The sequence below is a fragment of the Microcaecilia unicolor genome, chromosome 6, assembly GCF_901765095.1.
Source record: "Microcaecilia unicolor chromosome 6, aMicUni1.1, whole genome shotgun sequence".
Lineage (NCBI taxonomy): Eukaryota > Metazoa > Chordata > Amphibia > Gymnophiona > Siphonopidae > Microcaecilia > Microcaecilia unicolor.
The window spans coordinates 108308056-108329735 of NC_044036.1; the positions used below are offsets into that span (position 1 = coordinate 108308056).

General features: G+C 45.0%; 1 protein-coding gene across 1 annotated transcript in view; it reads right to left on the bottom strand.

The window, feature by feature from the left end:
- The window catches only part of LOC115471867 (pancreatic alpha-amylase-like), a 50887-nt gene extending 29439 nt beyond the window's left edge, over positions 1–21448 (bottom strand). Inside the window, exon 1 of the mRNA XM_030205750.1 lies at positions 21231–21448. The gene's annotated coding sequence lies outside the window, so the exon portion shown is untranslated. The remainder of the gene's footprint in view (positions 1–21230) is intronic.
- Between the last annotated feature and the right edge of the window lie 232 nt (positions 21449–21680).

The following is a 21680-nucleotide window of genomic DNA, read 5'->3' on the forward strand; positions in this document are numbered from 1 at the left end:
CCTTTTTTTTCCTGGTAGCCTAGAAGCCCTGTCCTTTTCCCCGACACGCCTACCCTCCCAGTTAATTTAAAAATCCCTGTTGTCCAGTGGCACCACTTTCGCCCCTGATCTGACCCCTCCCACAACTTAAAAAAATTCCTTCTTGTTCCCTGACTCTCGCTATCCCCCCCCCCCCACCCCCAGGGCGCAGCTTCAAGAAACAAGAGCGATCCCCACTCACTTCTGCCTCCATGCTATAATCTTGGAAGATGGCAGCACCTGTCCTCATGCAGTGCATCCTGGGACACACCAAGCAGGGGCAGGTTGGCAAATAAGGGAATTTTCCCCTTATTGGGTAGTCTGGGCAGATAGCACAAATAAAGGAAAAAATTCCCTTATTTGGTAGCCTGACCCAACTTGATAGATCCCAGGATTCACCACACAGGATTAGACACTGCCATTTTCCAAGAACGTGGTGCAAACACACAAGTGAGTCGGCATCGCTCCTGTGTCTTGCAGTTATGCCCCGGAAGGAAGGAGGTTGGTAAGGTGGCGGTGACACTAGACACCAGAAAAAAATTTTAAGTTGGAGGAAAGGGGTCATGTACAGGTGTGGGGGGGGGGGGGGGGGTAATGCTTGATACCAGGGAATTTTTTCAAACCAGAGGAAGGGGAGGGGAACCATGTTGGAGGTGGGACCAAATATTGAGAAATTTTTTAAGTCGGGGGAGGAAGGGGACTGCTTGAGTACCAGAGATGTTGAGACCAATGCAGGGGCAGGGATGTTCAAGTTGACAGGCTTTCCTTACCTTTCTAAGCCGCTTCAGTGCAGAGCCTGGTAGGCATCAGTGCATTGCTTAAAATCCTTCCTGCATTGCTGCAGATTACTAGTTTCCTTACTATACATTTTAATATGTTTTCTGCTGGTGTCTACTGCGTGAGTTAATTTCAATGCTGAAACTCTGTCTGTATCATGTGGCTAGTAATGAGCTTGCAGACCACTCATTCACCTTACATTTCGGCCCCTAGTAGTTTTCAGCATCAGCTGCACAATTGTCTTCTGCTCAGCCCTGAAAACAGCTCTAGCTGCCCTTAGCACAGAATGTGATCTCAGCAATCCAGCTCTTTCAGCACATCTCCCTTTCAGTTCGGTATTCATTTTTACCCATACACTTCATGGAAGCCAGAAAAAATGGGGGTCCTGCATGCTGTCATCAAAAAGAAGAAACAGGCAATAAATCCTCACAAGTGCTTCCACAAAGGGAGCTAACCCATCTACACCTCCACAGTCTTGGCAATAAAATGCAAGGATTATGCTCTGCCTTTCAGTCTTCTATGCCCGCCTCTGTATCTGCATAGAATAGCTAATAGCTTCATTACCATAGCTTTAAATATATTGTGTTAGCTCCTGTTCAAAACCCATTTTGTAATTGTGCACTCAAAAAATTGTGTACTAAAGTCATTGTAACCCTGCACAAACTTTTATACACTTCATTGCATGGGTCCTTTTAAAAGCTAAGAAGAAATCAGGGATTGGGGGTTAGGTGTCAGGAGCAACAAAGGATACTGCTTTCTAGGACTCATATAGACTAATCAACTCTGACAAAAGCTACATTTTTTTTAGCTCTTGGCAGAGCATGACAGAAAATAAGTGGCTCTGCACTAAAAACCAAGAAGAGGGTGTAATAATGAAGGGCTAAAATCAGTTTTTATGATGTTTGTTTTATTATATTAGTAGGAATACCACACAAGGGGGGGTGACCTAAATATTTTTATTTCATTTTATTTCCTGTGTCGTTTACAGCATTGTTCATTTTGTTTTGATTAGTCTTTATTTTCATTCAAGGGCATAGCCAGACAGCAGATTTTGGGTGGGCCTAGGCAAGAAGTGGGTGGGCACCAAAAAAATATCTCAGCTGGTGGGAAAATGCTTCTCTCCACCTTGCTAGTCTGCAGCAGGCATGCGCTGAAAATGAGAATGCGCAGGTGCCGGTATCTTAGAAAGTAGCATTTTCGTTACCATCAGGGAGAAGTCTTCAGCTGGCAGAGCTTGGGATCCCTACCAGTGTTGCAGGAATTGATGCATGAATTTATGATACTTCAGAAGTCAGACAGCACACCAGAATGAGAGAGAAATCTTCTTTATTTGCCAGCAAACAAAGTAGAACATCAGCATTAAGTCTCTTCTTCTCTTTCTCAGCTCTCTTTGTCTCTCTCTCAGCTCTCTGTGTCTTTCTCTCAGCTGCTTCTCTTCTTATGCTGTCTTCTCCTTCTTCTGTCTGTTCCTTCTGTCCTTCTCTTTCTTCTGAGCTCCTTCTGACGTAACCTGCTTCTTCTCCCACTTAAATACAGTTCTATCTAGCCTAGCCTAGCCCCCTTACTCTCCAATTGGTTAAGGAATAGATTGATTACCTTGCCTCAACCAATCAGCTCTATACAAATATCAGTTACATAGGTTCCAGACATCCTAAACTGACCTGTGACCTGGGGCCCCTTACACCAGACATTTGGGCTCCAGTCTCTTACATGTTATTATGATTGATTTCTCATATTCCTAGTACTAACTGCTAACTAAACTCTGGTATTCATTAAAGGGGTCAAGGGCCAATCTTACTTAATAGCATACATATCAGGTTATTACTTTCAAGACCATTTCTACATTTTACCTATAATTAATCAAGGAGAAGAGAGCTGACTAGTCCTGACCTCTTTCACCTATCAGCTTATACATTGAACCAGCCAGAACTATGGCTAAGTCAAACCACATGTTGATCTCTTCACTGCAGCCCTACTCAGAACGTCAGACAGAGAGTTGAACAAACATTCCACACAGAATTATTAATTTACACAGAATACAGCATATTCTAAAGTAAGCATCCTTATAAGACATATTCTACATACTTATAATGGTCTATATATCTAAGCTATCTCCTTATAACAAAATCTACATATCAAGAACTTCTGAAATTATTTCAGCTTTAAACTACAGTATGCCTAACAGTATACAGATGTTGAGCTAGCATTGGCAATTCACAAGGGTGAAAGAAATTCCTGTCTCTGACCTTTCTAACCTTTGGCTCGGCAAGCTAGACATTGAAATAATATGAACCATCTGGCATACCTTCACTTTACTTGCAAAACTGAGAATTTAAAATAGTATTTTGAGCACCTTTAAACAAAATTAACCCTTAATATGATTTCTTATATATATTATGCCCATGGCTGCCTCATTCCCCCCTTTGAGACTAAAATCAGCTTATGCAGAGATAAGTCTCACAACTCAAACTCTGGAGATTATAGTGATCCTAACTAGGAATAGACTTATGAACCACCATTACCCTACTTGTTAAGGTCCGACGGCATACTGCCGAAGCACATGAGGCCAGGAAACAAAACAACAACCCTGCTAAAACTAAGACTATTAGGGAAATGAACAAGGGACGTATCCAGGAGGTCAATGACCACCACCAGGAGGTAAGGTCTAATCCTCCTCGGTAATCCTCCACATTAAGGCTGGCCAACTGTAGGACTTTATCCATGGCATGCCTAACTACATGCGTCCTATTTATGACAATAGTACAGCACTCTGAAGAATTTAGCACTGTGCAGAGACCACCCTGGGCTGCAAAGAGATAGTCAAGACCCATACGGTTATACCGAGAAACTATACTTAATTCATTAATTTGATCCTGCAATGCATTGACTACCACGTTCAGCTCATGAACTAGAACATGAAGTAGGGATTGAAGTCTCCGGGTAGCCATACCTAGTTCAGTAATACCCACTACCGGGCCCCCAATTGGAATCCAGGCCGTGGCAGAAAGGGCTACAAGTCTCTTTTTAGTCAGAGGATAAGTAGAATTAATATACTGGAGGGCTAATTCAATCGCCTCATCCTCTGTGGCAACGGAGGAAGGTAAGGACAAGGCCTCTCGCTTAGAGTGGTGCGGGGATGGTGGTTTGAGAAGAGGAATAACTTTAGGAAAATAATTCAAGGTTACCAATACACAAAAATCATATGTGGGGGGAAGAATCATGTGGAGGACATTATCACAGAGCCAGTAATGACCAAGGAGAGGGCGACGAAAGTTCCCAATAAATGTAGGCACAGGATGGAGATTAGGATGCCCATAATGCGAGCCCCTATCCCAGGGGGAACGAAGAAGAAATGGAGACTTTGTACACCATAGGTGCCAATCCCCAATTGTGACAGACCGCTCATATGATGCAACCCCTTCATACCCCGGGGACTTATGAAAGTAGAAAATAGGATGGGACACTATAGTCTTCTCAGTAGTAAGGTTAGGAGCCAGGTAATCACCTTGGTCATAATCTACAGGTATGGTAGTAGGGCACATAGGAGTACCTGGAGAAACTACCCACACAGGTTCCTCCTTCTCTGGGAGAACATTAGTATAGTTACAGGGAATGGGAAGAACAGTTGAGATGTCTCTTGTTAAACAAAACACTCCAGAAGCTGGATAGGGAGACGTAAAAACTGGCCTTAGAGAAGAGTCAGAGGGGGAAGTAGCATTATAAAAGGACCACCAAGTATAATCCTGGCTCCAAGGGCCTGAACTCGAAAAGTAGGGAGGTATAAGAGCTGGGAGCTGCACAGGAACAGGAACAGCTGGGACATCTGTAGTATAAGGAGAAAATCGGGAACACACAATACAAGGGGAAGTAATCTTTGCCTGGCTAATTAGTTCCTGGACAGAGTGTAACCAAAGGTTGGAACGAGTTGGGGTTTTAGGAACAAGGAGGCAAGGAGTAGAAAACAACAAAAGCATCCAAACTACTAACATTTTCTTTCTTCCTAATCTAAAACAAATACAGCAAACTAATTAAGCAATAATATTTCAACAGTCTGTGCTAATCACAGATTACTCTCATATAATGTTCTCAGTCTTTGAGTTCTTATACCAGTTGGGATAGACCCTCAACTGACAAGGATCAAGCTCTCAAATTCCAAGAAAGCCAGAATCTGGACAGAAAGAGTCTCAGTGTGAAGCCGAAGTTCAGCAGCTCCTGCAGTATGCAGTTGACCCTTCTTTTCAGCTAGTAGATTCTTTGGTTCGGGTCACGCGCAACTTCAATGGCTCCGCTGGATCACTTTCTGCTCTCCACTGTCTAGGCTCCGTCTGATCCGTGCTGGGCTCAGTCTGGTCAGCAGACTTAATTCGAGACCAATGGACCCATGGAGTAATCCCTGCGACCTTCACAGCTGCAGGGGTAGAAAGCAAAACAGTAAAAGGTCCTTTCCATCGGGGCCCCAAAGGCTGGAGCCTCCAGTCTTTCACCCAAACTCTATCCCCTGGCAGGAAGGAATGTACCTGAGCCTGGAAGGGGACAGGGTTTATTTCTCTCACATAAGACTGAAGCTCAGAAATTATCTTGCCCAAGAGGGCTACCTGCTCCTGCACCTGGGCAGACCCTAAAATCCCTATGTCTCCCTTAATTCCCTGCAAAATGGCTGGGGGCTTTCCATACACAATTTCAAAGGGAGAGAGGGCTGTTCCTTTAGTTGGAGTGCATCGGAGGCGGAAGAGGGCTAGTGGCAGTGCCTGTGGCCATTTCAGTTGGGTTTCCTGACAAATCTTTGCTAGGCTATTTTTCAAGGTTCTGTTTGCCCGCTCAACCTGCCCTGAACTCTGGGGACGATAAGCACAATGCAATTTCCAGGTGATGCGCAATGCGCGGGACAGGGCCTGAAGTGTAGCTTCAACAAAGGCGGGCCCATTATCTGAACCTATGGCAAGGGGCAGTCCATACCTGGGGATGACATCCCTAAGGAGGGCTCGAGCTACTTCTGTGGCTTTCTCAGTAACTGTAGGATATGCTTCCACCCACCCAGAAAAGGTACAGACCATGACCAAGAGGTATCGGAGCCTACCGCTCCTGGGCATTTCTGTGAAGTCTATAACTAAAGACTCAAAGGGTGTTAGTCCTCTAGACTGAACTCCTGGTGGAATACGGGGTCCCTGACGGGCATTATTCTGGGCACAGAGAGTACATCGGGCTGAGGCAGTGGCAACCAGACTATCCAATCCTTCCAGCACCACTACTCGACTGAGTAGGCGGGCTAGTGCTGTTTTCCCTAAGTGTGATAGGTCATGAGCTTGAGACACTACAGGCCAAGCTAGGTGGCGTGGCACCAGAACTCTGGTATCAGGGAGATGTAACCAGCCATCAGGTCTCCTTACTGCACCTTCCTCTTGAGCCCATTTCTCTTCCATTTGGGTATACATAGGCGTCCATTCTTGCAGTCGAATTTGGAACAGGGGAGTCACAGTACTTGCTGGGGGTCCTCGAGCAGCTTCCTTGGCCACCCGATCAGCATGGCGGTTCCCTCGGGCCACTGGAGTATCTATCCTTTGGTGTCCCCTGCAGTGAATAACAGCTACCTTCTTAGGGGCCCACACAGCCTCTAGCAGCTGAAGTATTTCGGGTCCATACTTAACAGGTTGGCCTGCAGCATTTATGAGTCCCTTTTCCTTATACAAAGCTCCATGAGCATGTAGAGTTGTAAAGGCATATTTGGAATCAGTATAAATGTTGGTTACCAGTCCTGCTGCTAGCTCCAGAGCTCGTATGAGGGCCACAAGTTCTGCTTTCTGGGCTGAAGTTCCTTGGGGCAGGGCTCTTGCTTCTATCACCTTGTCTTCTGTCACCACAGCATAGCCTGCCAATCGCTTAGAGTTCTCCACGTAACTGCTTCCATCTGTGAAATAAATTACATCTGGGTCCCTCCACGGAACATCTTTAAGATCTGGTCGACTGGAGTACACTTCATCCATGGTTTGGATACAATCATGATCCGGTGGTCCCTCAGATGCTGGCAAAAGAGTGGCGGGATTAAATGTAGCCACTGTTTCCAGGTGTATCCGTGGATTCTCACACAAGCTAGCTTGGTACTTAACCATGCGGTTATTTGTAAACCAGTGGTTGCCCTTATACTCCATGAGGGTAAGAACTGCGTGGGGGACTTTAACAACCAGTTCTTGCCCCAAGGTCAGCTTGTCAGCTTCCTGGACCAGTAAGGCTGTTGCTGCAATGGCCCTCATGCAGGCTGGCCATCCTTTAGCCACTCCATCCAGCTGTTTAGACAGGTATGCAACAGGCCTCTGCCAGGATCCCATCATCTGGGTCAGCACACCCAGAGCAACCCCCTGTCGCTCATGGACATACAGTGAGAAAGGTTTCTCCACATCAGGAAGGCCTAACGCAGGGGCTTGGAGTAGGGCTTTCTTTATGGCAATGAAGGATTGTTGAGCTGTAGGTCCCCATTCAAATGGTTCCTTTTCACCCCCCTTTGTGGCTTGGTAAAGGAGTTTCGCCATCAGTGCAAAATTTGGAATCCAAATTCTACAGAATCCGGCTGCTCCCAGAAATTCCCTAACTTCCCTTCTGGACTTGGGTTGGGGAATTGCAGCAACTGCTTGCTTCCTACTGACATCCAGTCTCCGACTTCCCTGGGAAATACAAAAGCCCAGATACTTCACTTCTGACTGACAAAGTTGGGCCTTTGAGCGTGAGACCTTATAGCCTGCATCCAAGAGTAACTCCAGCAATTCTCTGGTAGCCTCAAAACACTCTTCCTGAGTCACTGCTGCAATCAGGAGGTCATCTACATACTGGAGTAAAACTCGCCTGGAAGGCTCAGATTTAAAAGTCTTAAGGTCTTGCCCTAGGGCAGTCCCAAAAATGGTGGGGGAATTCTTGAACCCCTGTGGCAGGCGGGTCCATGTATACTGAAGCTTCCTTCCTGTTACTGGGTTTTCCCATTGAAAGGCAAAAAGCAGTTGACTGGCGGGGGCCACCCGAATACAAAAGAAGGCATCTTTTAGGTCTAGTGTCGTGAAATGGGTAGCTCCAGAAGGTATCAATCCTAGCAAGACATATGGATTAGGCACTACAGGGTGTAATGAAATAGTGGATTTGTTAACCACCCGTAAATCTTGGACTGGCCGGTAGTCCTCAGTCCCTGGCTTCTGAACTGGCAACAGTGGCATATTCCATGGAGACTGACAAGGACGAATAATTCCATGGGATAACAGACGATTGAGGTGTGCTTGGATCCCTTCCAGAGCCTTTCGGGGAATTGGGTATTGGCGAAGATGGATTGGCCGGGCACTTGGAAGTAAGTCTACATGGACAGGAGGAATATTTCGGGCCAACCCTGGGGGATTATCTTCTGCCCATACCCCTTTGACTTGAAAGCTATCTGCCAGGGGTAGGTCAACTTGGCCATGTGACTGATGCAGCCGCCATTCTTCTTCAAGAGGGCAGCAGAAACTCAATATACCCTTTGGGCTAGATGTCGGGGGCCGAAAGGAGACTGAAGTCTGGCCATCAGAGTCAAAGGAAATTTGGGCCCTAAGCTTGGACAGCAGGTCTCGACCTAACAAAGGGATTGGACAGTCTGGCATATACAGGAATTCATGAGTGACTGTGTGTGAGCCTAATTGGCATCTACGGGTCGTCAGGAAGGGCCTCCGGTTCTGCACCCCCGTGGCTCCCACCACTCGGACAGTTTTTCCAGACACAGGCGCTAATCGCTCCGTCACAACAGAATGTTCAGCTCCTGTATCAATCATGAATGGAATTGAGCGGCTCCCTATAGTTAACTTGACCATAGGTTCCTGGGAGCCCAGTTTGTAGGAACCCGGTCTGTCCTATTCGTCCCATTCTGCCATCTCGGCTATCCCGATGATGTCAGATTCAGGAGGCTCATATCTTCCCTCTCGAACTCGGCCTCGGCTTCCTCGATCTCCTGGTCCCCTTCTCAGTCCCTGGCGCCTCTGGGGGCATTCATCTTTCCAGTGCCCTCTTTCCTTACAGTAGGCACACTGATCCCTCTCCAATCTTGGTCTGGGATTCTCCCCCCTTGGCCGGGATTGATTGAAGGAATCTCGGGGCCTGGCTGGTGGTCCGGGGTCCCACTTTGGCTTCCCATTAGCTAGAGGTCGACCTCGATTAAGGGTGGAATTAGTAATGGCTGCCGCTAAAAGGTCGGCCTTCTTCTGCATCTTCCGGTCAGCCTCTCGACGCACCTCCTGATCTCTATTAATGAAAACCTTGGTTGCGATCTCAATTAGCTGGGTGGTATTCATCCCTGCGAATCCCTCTTGACGCTGCAACTTCTTCCGGATATCTGGCATACTCTGGGCCACCAATGCACTATTCACCATTCTCTGGTTTTCTAGGGCTTCAGGGTCAAATGGGGTGTATGTTCTGTAGGCTTCAATTAGTCGCTCTAAAAAAGCCCCAGGGGATTCAGTTGCCCCTTGGAGAATTTCAGAAACCTTTGCCAGATTAATGGGCCTCTTTATGCCTTTCCTCATACCTTCCAGCAAGTCCCGGCAATAGCCAGACAACAGTTCATAGTGCTGCCCATTATTTGGATCCCAAACTGGAGCTGCGCGAGGAAACCGAGCTCTAACCCATTCCTCTAGGTTCTGTGTCCCCTCGGGGGCACGCGCTCGCGTTATGGCCTCAGCATTTTGCAAAATCTTCCGCCTCGCCTCAGTTGTGAAGAGGGTCAGGAGACGTTGTTGACAATCAGTCCAGGTTGGGTTATGGGTGGCCATAATGCTAGCCACTAGGTCCACCACTGCCTGAGGCTTTTCAGTATAAGAGGGGTAATGCGTCTTCCAATTCAGGAGATCGGTGGTTGTGAAGGGTACATACTGATAGGCCTGTGCCTGTATAACCTGACCCTGATTATTAGGATCCGGTCGAGTGGTAGTTACCTGACGGAGTGGCAGAACTCTCGAGGAGGTGGGAATGGAATCTGAGGTAGAGCTAAGAGCTACCCTCCTATCATGCTCAAAGGTGATTGCAGCAGGTCTAACCCATTCAGGGGAGGTGTGTTGAAACCCTGAGGGATGGGGAGGGGTACTCATAGACTGAGAGGTGGTCACAGGTGAGTCAGTCCATTGAAAGGGATGCCGGGCCCCTAATGAGTGGGTAGGGGTACTAGAGGGAGAGGCTGGGCTGTCAGGAGTTGAGGAGTCAGGGAGTGGAGCCCAAAGCGGGTCTTCGGAGGTTAACAGGGAAGGATGTGGCAGAGGAGGGTAGAGACTAGCTGAAAAGTCCAACCTAGGATGTGGTGGGGTTCGCACAGTGCGGGAGGAACTATCCGGAGAAGCCTGTACTGGAGAAGCTTGAGCTGGGCGGCGTGGATCTCTAGGGGCGGCACGGAACCCCAACAATGGGCCATAAGGTGGTGGCTCAAGATCTGAGGGGTCATCAGAGAGTATGGGTTTCTCAGACAGGGTAGGGGCGGAAGCCACCGATTGGGTGGTAGGCTTCCTGGGGCTCTTTCCCTCTTCCAGTTTAGATTTTCTAATCTTTCTTTGAGCACGGCCTAACATGAATTTTACTGGGGATCCCATATAAGTTTTCAACCAAGAGGGAGGGTCAGTCACAAGGCTATCCCAGGAATCTATATAAGGGAGTTGTTCAGAATATTCTGGTTCTCCTACAACTATGCTGTAGACCTTCCGGATTACTTCAATATCTAAGCTGCCACTAGGGGGCCACCCCACTCCCATAGATGGCCACTCAACTTCACACAAGGTTCTTAGAGTACTTGAGCTTAAAGTCTGTCCATAGTCATTAATTAAAAATCCTTTTTTAAAATTCTTAAGCATACAATCTAGGGGGGTAGCAATTTGTCTAGATGATGTCCCACCCATAATGCTTACAGTTACAACACACAAAGGGGGAGGGAATTTTTGAAAGTGCAGTAAGGGGTCCGCACTCTCGAGACACTAGGTAGACAGACAGCAATCGCTTCCTTCCGTCGCTGGCCAATTGAACTCGCGTTAATTGGAAACGCAGCTATAAGAAGTCCGCACTCATTTAGCATTCAGGCATCACACATTCTGCACAAAAAAATCCCACCCAACAATTTCAGATTTCTCAGATACAGATAAGCTTAAGCGGTTTCGCTTCTAATCTCCACTAGACTAGAAGGTACTAGGGCCTTCGCTGAGAGTTGATCAGACTCTCCTTCCCCCAATTTTTGAGGGGCTGGTTTACAACTTTCTAGCTAGAATTATAATACAGAATACAGAATACATACCCGGCGAATGTTCTCCAGTCAGTTGGGTGCTGGGATTAATGCAGGATTCAGAATCCCACTGCTGCCACCAAGAATTGTTGCAGGAATTGATGCATGAATTTATGATACTTCAGAAGTCAGACAGCACACCAGAATGAGAGAGAAATCTTCTTTATTTGCCAGCAAACAAAGTAGAACATCAGCATTAAGTCTCTTCTTCTCTTTCTCAGCTCTCTTTGTCTCTCTCTCAGCTCTCTGTGTCTTTCTCTCAGCTGCTTCTCTTCTTATGCTGTCTTCTCCTTCTTCTGTCTGTTCCTTCTGTCCTTCTCTTTCTTCTGAGCTCCTTCTGACGTAACCTGCTTCTTCTCCCACTTAAATACAGTTCTATCTAGCCTAGCCTAGCCCCCTTACTCTCCAATTGGTTAAGGAATAGATTGATTACCTTGCCTCAACCAATCAGCTCTATACAAATATCAGTTACATAGGTTCCAGACATCCTAAACTGACCTGTGACCTGGGGCCCCTTACACCAGACATTTGGGCTCCAGTCTCTTACATGTTATTATGATTGATTTCTCATATTCCTAGTACTAACTGCTAACTAAACTCTGGTATTCATTAAAGGGGTCAAGGGCCAATCTTACTTAATAGCATACATATCAGGTTATTACTTTCAAGACCATTTCTACATTTTACCTATAATTAATCAAGGAGAAGAGAGCTGACTAGTCCTGACCTCTTTCACCTATCAGCTTATACATTGAACCAGCCAGAACTATGGCTAAGTCAAACCACATGTTGATCTCTTCACTGCAGCCCTACTCAGAACGTCAGACAGAGAGTTGAACAAACATTCCACACAGAATTATTAATTTACACAGAATACAGCATATTCTAAAGTAAGCATCCTTATAAGACATATTCTACATACTTATAATGGTCTATATATCTAAGCTATCTCCTTATAACAAAATCTACATATCAAGAACTTCTGAAATTATTTCAGCTTTAAACTACAGTATGCCTAACAGTATACAGATGTTGAGCTAGCATTGGCAATTCACAAGGGTGAAAGAAATTCCTGTCTCTGACCTTTCTAACCTTTGGCTCGGCAAGCTAGACATTGAAATAATATGAACCATCTGGCATACCTTCACTTTACTTGCAAAACTGAGAATTTAAAATAGTATTTTGAGCACCTTTAAACAAAATTAACCCTTATGACCTCCTGATTGCAGCAGTGACCCAGGAAGAGTGTTTTGAGGCTACCAGAGAATTGCTGGAGCTACTCTTGGATGCAGGCTATAAGGTCTCACGCTCAAAGGCCCAACTTTGTCAGTCAGAAGTGAAGTATCTGGGCTTTTGTATTTCCCAGGGAAGTCGGAGACTGGATGTCAGTAGGAAGCAAGCAGTTGCTGCAATTCCCCAACCCAAGTCCAGAAGAGAAGTTAGGGAATTTTCTGGGAGCAGCCGGATTCTGCAAAATTTGGCTACCACTAAACATGTGCTACTGTTGGGTGGGCACAGTGCAGAATCTGCGCAGAATTCTCCACTTCTACAGTAAACACAGAATTCTGCAAAGGACCCACCACTGAGTCTTTCCTCCCCTTCCCCACATAGAGATGATCACACAACAGGAGGAGGAGGAGGAAGTGAACCACTGCTTAGCGGGTCACTTCCTTCTCCTCCTCTTCTGCTGTCTTACATCAGACTATATAGGTGAAGCATGAAGGTGTAGGAAAGCCTGTGCAATGTAAGCCCGCAGAGAAGGAGGAAGTGGCCCAATGTGCAGCATTCCTCCTGCTGCATGATTTCTGTGGGGGAGGGGGAGAGAGTGCAGCTGATGCTGAGTGTGCCATGAGGAGGGTTGGGGAGGGAACAGAGCATGACTGAGTGTGCCATGGGGGGATAGAACAAGTGAGTATGATGGGGAGGGTGGGGGCAGAGCAAGGTGACATTGTGCCATGGGAATGGTGGGGGGGGGAGGGGTAGAGCAAGGTGAGAGTGTCATGGGGAGGGTGAGAGGAGAGAAGTAGATCAAGGTAAGTGTCATGGAGCGGGTGGGGCAGAGCAATGTGAGACTGTACTCTGGGGTTTGAGGGCAGCAAAAGCTGAGAACGTACCATGAGGATGGGGGGGGGGCAAATAAATAGGGGGAGGGAGAGAAAACTGAGAGTGTACTATGGGAATGGGAGGGGGACAGAGGAGCCTGAGAGTTTACCATGGGAATGGGCAAAGAAAGCAGAGTGTGTGTCACTGGTGTGGGGGAGATCATGCTTGAGGGTTTACCATGGCGAAAAGTGGGAAGAGATACAATTATAGCTGGGTAGAGGAGGAGAAAGATAGAGAGGTGAGGGGGGGGGGGTGCCAGGGAGGAGGGAGAATGAGAGGTGGGGATATTGCATGTGAGAGACTTGGGGGCACACAGAATTAGGGGTATTGCTGGGAGTTGAAGATAGAGAGAACTGCAGTTGGAGTGAGAGATGGCACGGAAAAGGCTAAAGCCAGAGGAAGAAAAAGGCAGGATGGAATTTCAGGCCTTTAAGACGGGGAGATTATGTGCAAAAACATTTCAAATAATCAATGCAGAATTTAAAATTCCCCCAGCTATACGTATAGGACAATTGATGAGTTTTCATAAAGTTTGGGATCGGTATGTTGCTTGGAAAAACACCTTGACTGCTGTATAAGTTATTCTTACATAAGTCTGTAAGGGTGCGGGGGGGTTCCCTATCATAGCCATGTCAACATAGTTTAATGCTATACAGGCGGATGGGAGGGTTCAGAGGGTTTGGGTAGAAGGTGTATTTGTTTATATTGGCTATAGATATACCTATTGATTGTTAATTGCATATATAGTGTGTGCTTTATTAACCTGTAAAACTTTAAATGAATGAGTGCACCCTCTTTGCAAATGGTGTGCACTAATATTGGCAAACGAAAAAACACAAAGTGTCATGTTTTTTCCGCTTCCTTTCATTTGTTAATGTGCAATGACATGGGATATGGCACCATGAACATTTCCCATGTTATTGCAAATGACAGCCCATCCCTACCACACAGCGAGAGGTCAATTTTCAAAAGCCATTTACTCATGTAAATGGCTATTTACCTGAGTAAAATAGCATATTGAAAATTGTCCGTTCTGTGTGTGGGTAAACACACACACACTTTGTTCCTCAATACCTGCAATTTTATTCGGATTTTCATGAACATTTTCTCAATGTTGAATTAGACTAGAGACAGCAATCAAGATTTGCAGTTTCAAAGTGCATTCCCTTCCAGTCTTTAAGGGCCACAAACAGGTCACATATTTAGGTCACACTTAATAAATATGCATGAGAAGGTTTTGCATACATACTACCTTAATAGTATGTTTATTCATCTCATTCATATTCATTAACCTACTTCAATGAGATTTCTAAATTTTCACTCTGGTTACTACAATTTAATATCTCTTCTTACAAAGTAACTACAAGATATAAATCTTAATTCTTTTATTCGTATCAAAATTTTTTTTAGAACATGAGTTTTTTTTCACAGTAATGCTACAATGCATTTACCCAGTTTTCCTACTTTCCCTACCTTTCATATCCACAATTCCAACGTACATAAGTATTGCCATACTGGGAAAGACCAAAGGTCCATCGAGCCCAGCATTCTGTTTCCAACAGTGGCCAATCCAGGTCACAAATACCCGGCAAGATCCCAAAAATGTACAAAACATTTTATACTGCTTATCCCAGAAATAGTGGATTTTCCCCAAATCCATTTAATAACGGTCTATGGACTTTTCCTTTAGGAAGCCTTCCAAACCTTTTTTAAACCCTGCTAAGCTAACCTCCTTTACCACATTCTCTGGCAACGAATTCCAGAGTTTAATTACATGTTGAGTGAAGAAAACGTTTCTCAGATTCGTTTTAAATTTACTACATTGTAGCTTCATCGCATGCCCCCTAGTCCTAGTATTTTTGGAAAGCGTGAACAGACGCTTCACATCTACTTCCTACACACTCTCACCCATGCATACTATTCATCTCAACTCACACACACTACTCGAAGAAATACAGAAATGTCCTGTACACATAATGCTGTTAGTTGTATCACAACACAGTTCTTAAATATATTTGTTCTTCGTTGTTTTTCCTCTATGACTCCTTGCTGTTGTTAAGAGCAGTCTTCAATTAAAAATGTTTCTTATTGAAATAACCAGTATTTGAGTATAAACGTTTTCTTGTTGAAATGCCAATATACTTTCTCCAATACACTGAAAGCTGCTCTTAAAGTCTCTTTTCTTCTCACGTCCTTGTAATATAAAATTTATAATTTTCCACTGCATATTATTTTTTTTCATACGATTTCATCGGTACTCTTTAATATTGTTTTATGAAAAATTTATTCCTCATTCAAACATGTGATTATCTCCTTTCTCTCCACTGCTTGTGAACATTCTGTTGCTCTCCCATGATATAAATGAGCCAAACCTGTTTATATCTGAAAGAGAAACTACAGCATTTTTTCAGTTTTAAGAATTTTAAGTCCTGTTTGCAAACTTGCAAGCGCCTCTGTGATCTTAGGTGGTGGCTCAAGTTTCTCATCCTCATCTTCTTAGGTTGCATTCAAATCATGATTTTTATCCAGCCCTACTCTCCTATCAAAAAACACTTTCAGCACTGTTTCTGAATCGGCCATATCATTTTCTGTGAGGCCTTCAGAAGTGTATCTTTCCAAGAACTGTTTGGCACCAGCGACATCTTCCCCTGCAAAGTATTTAAAGTCATTCTCTTCATCGCTGTCACTGGCTACCTTTGAGTTATCCAGGACTTTACTTGCACCAGTTAGTTTCTCCAACATTTGGTAATACAAATTTTTGTGATCACATCCCAGACTTCACCACCAATGAAAAAGAACTTCTTTTAGGTTTAGCTTCTTTTAAAAATACATTGACTGAATCCTCACTCATGATAATTAGCACTATCAGCATCTTTTGGACATTCAACTTGTTGCTGCAAGTTTTATAAAGTGGTGGAAGTCGTTCATGCATTTTTGCTAAACTTGTGGGGAAAAGGCATACAGATCATGTTCACATGGTGGAAGCACCGAGTAAACTTTATCTAATATATATATATATATATATATATATGTTCCTTCCCTCCTTCATTGCTGTAAATATGTACATATGTAGATATGAAGCATCTTTTTGCACATCTTCCAAGGCCCTCAGCCATGTTGGTTATGGGCAAGGAAGCATGCAGAACTCAGAGTAAAGTATAATCTAGGTACTGCCTATACATAGTACCAGACTGGTATCTAGTGTGAGACAACACACCTTCCTACCCACTTGGGTTTGCTGGACTTCAGATTTGATCCTACAGGCATCTCCTGTTAATCAAACAAGAGCCATGCTTGCATCTCTTTACAAGTGGATTCACATTATAATGGATTATGTTATAATGGGGTTGAGCTGTACTTTCATTTGTGTTTGGACATGCACACAGATGTTCAGTCTCCAATTCTTTCTTTTAAAGTTGCAGGCAGTGGCCCCTGGTTGGCTTGCAGGGGTCCCCAACCCCCCGCCAGCTGAAGACATCATCCAGCGCTGGTCTGCAGCAGCGCCACTGCATTGCCTGCCTCAGGAGCATAGCCAGACCTGCCATTTTGGGTGGGCCCACAGTTAACCTGGGTGGGTCCTTCCCACCCTCACCCTCGTAAATGCATACAGTTTTTTTTAACCTTCCCCTCCCTTCCCTTTTCCATCTTCTCTGCCCCTACTCACGTTTTCATCTTTCGCCCTCTCCTCCACCCCAGACCAGCATCTGCTCACCCATTCCATCCTCGTCTGCCATCTGCCCATCTCTGTCTGAACCCCCTGCAGGGCACTGGGTCTGTCCTGCCGCTAAGCTGCTGCCTTCGTTGTCATCTTTTTCTGGCAGAGGTGTTAGTTCTTCTTCTGCTGCTTATCTGCAGCAGATCCGTGCGCTGCCAGGGCTGTATGCTGCTGCGAATGCTTCCTTCCGGCTGGCCTCACCTTCTCCGATACTCTTAAGAGGCGGGGCCAGCGCAGAGGAAGCAGTCGCAGCAGCAGAGTGGAGGAGTGGCCTAGTGGTTAGGGTGGTGGACTTTGGTCCTGGGGAACTGAGTTTGATTCCCGGCACAGGCAGCTCCTTGTGACTCTGGGCAAGTCACTTAACCCTCCATTGCCCCATGTAAGCTGCTGCGAATGCTTCCTTCCGGCTGGCCTCACCTTCTCCGATACTCTTAAGAGGCGGGGCCAGCGCAGAGGAAGCAGTCGCAGCAGCAGAGTGGAGGAGTGGCCTAGTGGTTAGGGTGGTGGACTTTGGTCCTGGGGAACTGAGTTTGATTCCCGGCACAGGCAGCTCCTTGTGACTCTGGGCAAGTCACTTAACCCTCCATTGCCCCATGTAGACTGTTGCGGCGCTGTCCGAAGGGGAGGGAGGGGAAAGAAGGCCTGTAGCGTGCCAGTCTAATTCTTTTGGTGTCTGCGACTCTGTACCTTTGCTGGGTGGGCCTGAGCTCAAAGTGGGTGGGCCCAGGCCCACCCGTGGCTACGCCACTGGCCTGCCTTACTCTATCTTCCCCTCATTTCAGGCACACCCCCTTTAGTGAAATTTTCAGTTTCACTAAAAGAAGTGTGCCAGAAGTGAGGGGAAGAGAGAGCAGGGCAGGCAATGCAGTGGCGCTGCAGACCAGCGCTGGATAAAGTCTTCAGCTGGCAGGGGTTGGGGACCCCTGCCAGCCAAGATATTTACAGCTGTGGCAGTGGGCAGCGGAGGGAGACAGTGAGGCAGCAGGGAGGTGGCAGCGAAGGGACGGTGACTAAAATGTGCCCCCCCACCTCGAGGTCTGGCTATACCCCTAGTTGCAGGTATTGATCTGGTTGCAGAAAAAAAAGATAAATGAGGTATTTAAATCCCAGACTGACATTAAATTCTATTAATATCAATCAACCCTTCTATGCTGCCTTGGACCTGGCAAAATGTTTCTTGTGCTGCGCATGCATACATTAAAAACCTCTATTTCCGTGCATTGCAAAGGAAAATCTAATGGCATCATTAGAGTTAACTCCTGCACAGAGCCTCTTTCTGCATTGTGCACTCATTAAGGTACTCATATACCTAGCAGTAACTGTGCACTTCTGCTTGCAATAGCTCTGTGCATCAGGCCCCTGAATGAGAAAAAGAGACACTCAACCTATTGTACAGTATTCTGGCCAACACTGCATGGGACAGGAAGCAGCTGTTTTCAGGGCAACTCTAGCAGCCAATTTAATTAAACACTGCAGCAGGGAGTTATCTAGTATGTATATTTTGTAAGTTGCTTTTTTGTATATTGCAACCCCAGGAAGTATATGAAACTATTGTTTTGTATCCAGAACACCTCATGTTTTAACCTATTGTCTACTGTCTCAATCTCTGACCTGACAAGTGAATTTTAAAAATCCACTTATATAAACTAATGTAATATACAGCAACCAGATCCTCCTACTGCTCTAGACAATCATCCTTCTGCTTGGCCAACCTTCTGCTGCCTAATGGGTAGAGTAGGAGTCCAAAAATCAGGGCAGCTAGGTTGAGATACTACTGTGGCTTCTTGTTATGTTGTGACAGTCACATAACCCTCCATTACCTTAGGTACAAACTTAGGAGCTGATGCAGGCGGCTTGCGTTGTAGGGCACAGCTTCCTAATGCAGGTGTAATGCCCAATTCTTGCTTGCCAATACAGTGAACTAATTATATTTAAATAAGACCTGAGCAAAACTTATGCACTAACCAGGGAGAGCACAATAGACATATATAAACATGGTTCTGTGCTAAGGACTAATGCTATGCCGTATGACTGAGCAGACAAAATGTATTGGTGTAAATCTGTGCATGTGCTAGAATGCTATTCTGTATATAAATGTTTGCATTGTCAATATTAATGCACAGAATAGCATTCCAGCATATGCACAGATGTGTGCTGATACAATTATTTTCTGCTCAGACCTGTGTGCAGTTGTAGTTGCCCTTCGTGCAGAATTGTCACTTCTCCTGTCTTTTTATTTTTTCTAACCCATGAATTTTATGGAGGCTACAAAAAGAGCTCATGTGTCCCAGATCAGGAGCATAGCCAGACCTGCCATTTCGGGTGGGCCCTTCCCATCCCACCCCTAAACATACATACAGTTTTTAAAAAAACTTCCCATCTGCCCCTGCTATCGTCATCTTTCTCCTCTCCCCCCTCCCCTGTCTACCTCCAAGCCATCACCGGCAGTGATTCCAGTAAGCAACTTGCACTAGCCCTGTAGGCTTCCGTCTGCCACGTACCCACCAGTGAAGAAACAAGAAGCGATGTCATCAAGGGTGGAACACAGTAGAGGGAAGCCTGCAGGCACAGGTTGCTTACAGCTGCAATTGGCAGCACAGCCACATTGCTGTGCGCTGCTCGATTACCATGGAGTTACTGCATGAGCCCTTACCACCTACTAAACAGGTGACGGTAAGGGCTAAAGCAGTAAATAGTTGTGCGCTAATTTTAATATTAGCGCATGGCCATTTATTGCCCCATTTTTAAAAAGGCCTTTTCCCACCATGGTAAAAAGTGGCCCAGTGCATGCCAATTTAATGTGCCAAAACTAAAGCAGGCCACTTTTTAACATGGCTTAATAAAAGGGCCCCTTAGATTGTAAGCTCCCTGAAAAAAGGTGTGAGCTAAATCCAAAATTCCTTTCCTTATCTTCTACTTAGCGTAAATGTTTACTTTACCCCAAATCTTTATTTTTTTTGCTGCTGGAAGTCAAACAATAGAAAATTTAGACTAGCAACTGCTGTTAAAGGAGATATTCAGAACAAAATTTGAAAGATTAAAAATAAAGGGGCCCTATTACCAAACAGCGGTAAAAAGTAGCCTTAGCATGTCCTTACGCGGATCATCCCCACGTGCTAAGGTCATTTTTACCACTAGGATAAAATGGCTGCTATTTTTCTTAATAGCCACACGCTAATTTTCCCATTAGAATATGGCCATTAGCACATGAGCCCCTACCCCCACTCATTCTGTAAGCGGTAACGGCCCACGCGCTAAGCATTAGCTAATTGGTTAGTGCATAGCAATATAGCTGTGCTGATTAGCACAGAACATGCCCACTTTCCATCCCCAGACCCGCCCCCAGCACTAAAAAATAAATTTTATTTTTTAGCACGTGGGTAATGTGCTCATCCCAAAATTACTGCGGGATGCTTGAATGCACCCGTGGTAAGGCATTTTTTGCGGTAGTAAGCATGCCTTAGTGCTTACTGCAGCTTTGTAAAAGGGCCCCAAACATATTTGGGCCATGCAGGAAGAAATGCCACTATATATTCTCCACAGATACTCATATTTGAGGGGACTCTATATATGGCACCAAAAAAATCCATGCAGAAAATATTTCTGCCTAAGCGTATTCTATAAGGAGTGCCTAGATTTAGGCACAGTATATAGAATATGCTTAGTTAACACTTTAGTGCCTAAATACATGCACCTCCATTTACATCAACGAGAACATAGCATAAATCCCGGAGTGTAGATTTAGGCACAGAGGGCCATATTCTATAACACATGTAAATTTTGGAATGCTCATGAAATGCCCAGTTCCCCACCCATAACCACACCCATTTTAGTCTGTATGCATTAAAATTTATACACCGTGTGTTACAGAGTACACTTAGCAATTTGTATGCGTAAATATCAATTAGTGCTCATTATTGTTAAGCCAATTAAGTTACACGTGTTGTTATAGAATACACTTCGATTTTAGCTTTTAAAAAAATAGAAAATTGTTCTACATTTTTATCCAACACTCTCCTTCCCCAAACTTTAAATATGCACATTTGGTTGATAAGGGTGCCTGAAAATTAAAAGATAGCACATATTTCTAGTACATGTACAGTTCTATGAATTAATGAATATACAATTTGCGTGCATAAAAGATATCTTATGCGTGCATCTAAATGTGTGCAAACACACGTGTTGAAAACAGAAAAAAACACATAAAAATCAAAATAATTTCAGTCATTCTGAAGGCTAAACATTTTTTTTGATCATGCATAACCCTACTATTTTTCCGTTTCCTAAGCTTTCACATGCAAAAATCCATTTAAAAAAAATGGAGTCACTTGGCAAGTCCATTAGGCTAGTGCTCACCTTTTAAATTGCAGTCTTAGGGTCCTAGAGGGACACCAAACTGATGACTTCTTAAATCCTTAGTTGCTTCCTCCTCTTTGTTTTAATTTTACTAAATTCCCTTCTGTTTGGAGAGAAAAATATGACTTTAGAATTAAGAGGCATCTAGGCGGCAGTGGTTGGGTTGTAAACTAAAGCCATATGATGCTTTTGAAGCTGAACATCACACCTTAGGAGCCTCCTTCCCTGAGAAGAATGCCAGTAGAGAAGAGCACTGTTCTGTCCTCTGACAGCCTTTCCCTGATTATAATGTGGCTCTGGGGTGGGTGTGACACTTTTTCTGTCATTCTCACTGCAGTCACATGAGCCTTGTATTGTGGGGGGTGTAGTATCAGGCAACCTGACTTCACTAGCCTGTCTGTATAGAACTATTATATGATTGATTATGCTGTTGCTAGTTGGCAGGCTGCT